This window comes from Petaurus breviceps, unplaced genomic scaffold (genome assembly GCF_028583685.1).
Source record: "Petaurus breviceps papuanus isolate PSGF00001 unplaced genomic scaffold, PetGlider_PUasm1.0 229, whole genome shotgun sequence".
In the NCBI taxonomy this organism is placed as follows: domain Eukaryota; kingdom Metazoa; phylum Chordata; class Mammalia; order Diprotodontia; family Petauridae; genus Petaurus; species Petaurus breviceps.
Window position 1 is genome coordinate 35503579 of NW_027185903.1, and position 3900 is coordinate 35507478.

At 39.0% G+C, this 3900-nt stretch overlaps 1 pseudogene; it reads right to left on the bottom strand.

Moving 5' to 3' along the window:
• Positions 1-712: 712 nt before the first annotated feature.
• LOC138167304 (large ribosomal subunit protein eL30 pseudogene) lies at positions 713-1117 on the bottom strand (annotated as a pseudogene).
• Between the last annotated feature and the right edge of the window lie 2783 nt (positions 1118-3900).

Below are 3900 nucleotides of genomic sequence, written 5' to 3' on the forward strand. Positions count from 1 at the left end.
AAGAGGCATAGCTTTATTGACAGGACAGGTGTGTTGTTACATCTCTCCCTCCATCCCTAGCCCCCTCATGCTTTAGCCCTTAAATCCCCAAAATGGTTAGGGTACTCTGACTACAGATGAGATCGGCACATATTGCTGATTTCTCTGTATCCTGTTACATCAGACCTGAACTCAGAGAGGCTGCCTGAGACCCAAAGAGGGGCTACAGGCCCTAATATCATTGAATTTGGGTTAGGGAGGGAATGACATACACACTAAATAGGGTATCTCACCCTACAGGAGAGTAGGGGGGAAGGGGATGATAGGGGGGATGATGGAAGGGAGGGCAGCCTGGGAGGGGGGAGGGAAGTTGGAAGCACCCACTTTTGAAAAGGGATGGGATCAAAGTAGAGAAGAGAACAAGTGGGAGGTGGGATAGGAGGGAGGGAAATATAATCATTCTTTCACAATATATCCACTATGGAAATGTTTTGCATAGCTACACATGTACAACCTATATTGACTTCCTTATCTTTCCAGTAAGGGTGGGTGACAAGGGAGGAGGGGAATGAATCTGGAATTCAAAGCTTTAAAATCAAATGTTTAACATATATATATATATATGTGTGTGTGTGTGTGTGTGTGTGTGTGTGTGTGTGTGTATACACCACTATTTTTTTCTTTTTTTTAAACAAGTTTTGGCCCAGTTTATTAAAGTAGACTTTTGTACAGTTTACTTTTCACTGGTCTGTTCTGGCATGCTTCTAATGATAACAGAATCACCTGGATCAATGACAGCCATTGTACATACTCTGTAGTACTTCCCACATGATGTACCCAATTCAATTATTCAAGTTATTGCCACTGTAATGACGTACACCAGTTTTGGCCAACATAGCGTAATATTCAATCTCTGATTTCCTCAAGGCTGGGCAGTTGTTGGCTAAAATGACCAATGTGGCTTTGCCTTGTCTGATCATTTTCATGATCATTATCATATGTGTAGCCTAGCACATATTTGCCATTTTTCATGACCATCTGGAGCCTTGAGTTGGTGGACTCCAGCAACTTTTTAGTCTTCTTTGCAGCCATCATCTTCCTGCCTGCGGTGTGGGTGGACCCTCAGCCAGAGACCTGCCGCCAAGATGGCTGGGAAGTGACAAAGGTATATACTACTATTAATATTATTTTACATGTAACTGAGAAATAAGATATACAAGCACTGGGGCATAGAGATCCACCGTGCCCCACTGGAAAGTCGGAGGGGGTATGGGACAAGATATGGGAGACAGCAGATTGGAGGAGGGGATATCCAGTTGGATTGCTATTTTGGGCAGGGGGAAAAATGGGGAGAAAATTTGTAACTCAAAATTTTGCAGAAATGAATGATGTAAACTACAAGTTAATAAAACATTTGATAAAAAATATTTTGTTTTGTTGAAATTCCATTTAAAAAGATACCTCTTACTATATCTCCTCATCCCCAGACTACACAAGAACAAAATTCACTTATTTGGCCATCCAACAAGTTTATTTTATGACAGCAAAACACTTTATGCTACCTTATTTTAGCTTTACCATAGCCCTGTGAGGATTACATGTATGCTTATCGCCACCTCATTAGTAAGGAAGCTGACTTGGCAATTAAATGACTCACCCATAGTCACACAACTAATAAACATCAAAAGCAGGAACTGATTTTGGGTGTTCTTGACTTTTAGTCCGTTGAGTTACTTCTAATATTATGCTCCTTCTTTTTATACCCCAATAATCTCCACCCATGAGGAACTAACTTGACAAGGCACATTCACATGATAGGGAAGACAACACAAGACAATTTATAACTTTCACCAGAAGGGTGGAGAGGGACACAGACAGACTAGGAAAGCCAGATAGATAGGAGGGCCTGGATCATTTACTGAATATGTTCTGAGAGAATATTAAGGGACAAGCATGAAGGAGCAGGGATAGCTAATCAATCAATAAGTATTTATTAAGTACCTCCTATATGCAAGGCACTGGGCTAGTTGGGGATACACAGACAAATATGGAATAATACCTAGCCTCATGGAGTTGGATTCCTTTAGGGGAGACAACATGTAAACAGATAGATAGGTAGAGGGAGAGATAAATAGATGATAGACAGATGGATAGATAGATGATAGACGGATAGATAGATGATAGACAGATGGATAGATGGATAGATGATAGATAGATAGATAGATAGATAGATAGATAGATAGATAGATAGATAGATAGATAGATAGATAGATAGATAGATTTAAAATGTATATAATATAAATAGAGGGTAGGTATGGGGAAGGGAGTCACTTGCAGCTGGGGGAATCAGGAAAGCAATTCAAGTGTAGCTCCTCAGAGCTAACTCCATCTTGAGAGAGGCTGAGAAGAATATATGTTTATGTGTCTCTCCTCAAAACCAATTCTGCTTCAGATATGTGGGTAGTAGATTTGAGGGCCAGGTAGAGGCAGGTGAATCCTGCCTGAGAAGCTGGTCAGAGAGTCTTTGAGCCTAATATTGATTCCTGTGGAGGAATATCATCATTTGGAAAATTATGATGACCAAGTCCCAGCAGATGGAGATATTTTGTTTCCCAGTAGGCTTTTTTGAGGAAGAAAGTATGCAGGTAGAAATTAATCAACCCAGAATCTAGATGCCAGCATAATTTGTAACAAATGATGAAGTATTTTTGAATGTGTGAGTAATAGGTAAGATTCAGATAAGCAGGGAAAGCATATTTGATATTAGGTAATTATAGTTGACCAATCAATCCCATGCATGGAATAGAAATTTAATTAATATTTGTTGGCTAGCTGACTGGATTTGGGCTACCCTGCTCTAATCATTTGGTTCTTTTGCTTTTTTTTTTCTTTTTTTGCTTTTTTTGGAGGGGGAAGTCAGGGCAGTTGGGTTTAAGTGACTTGCCCAAGGTCGCATAGCTAGTTAAGTGTTAAATATCTAAGATCAGATTTTAATTTAGGGCCTTCTGACCCCAGAGCTGGTGCTCTATTCACTGTGCCACCTAGCCACCCCTAATTATTGAAGCAAAATAACAACTACGAATTTTTAAGTCCATGACTCCATGTTATTGTTTGGTAGTCAAATTCTATCCCAGTTCTGAGAAGATCACTCAACCTGGAGTCCAAAACTGACCTCAGGTCTCAGCTCTGATACTTCCTAGGTCATTCCTTTTTAAAATTAAATTATTATTTTTAGTTTTCAACGTTCACTTCCATAAGTTTTCAATTTTCTCCCCTTCTCTCTCCCCCTCCCTCCTCAAGATGGCTTAAATCTAATATAGGCTCTGCACATACATTCCTATTAAATACATTTTCACATTAGTCATGTTGCATTAGAAGAATTATAATGAATGGGAAAAACCATGAGAAAGAAAAAAAACAACAAAAGAAAATAGTCTGCTTCATTCTGCATTCTGACTCCATAGTTCTTTCACTGTATATGGTTGGCATTTTCCATCATGTGTCTTTTGGAATTGTTTTAGGTCCTTGCATTGCTAAGAAAGGCCCTAATCTTACCAAAGTCAATCTTCACAGACAGTGGCTGTTATTGTGTACTGCGTTCTCCTGGTTCTGTTCCTCAGTTCATTTCATATAAATCTTTCCAGATTTTTCTGAAGTCCACCTGTTCATCATTTCTTATAGCATTATAGTATTCAATTACATTCATATATCACAACTTGTTTAGCCATTCTTTACTTGATAGGCATCCCCTTAATTTTCATTTCTTGGCCACCACAAAAAGAACTGCTATAAATATTTTTGTACATGTGGGTTCTTTTCCCATTTTTATGATCTCTTTGCCCTAGAAGTCAAATTGCTGGGTCAAAGGGTATGAACATTTTTATAATCCTTTGGGAGTAGTTCCAAACTGCTCTCCAGAAT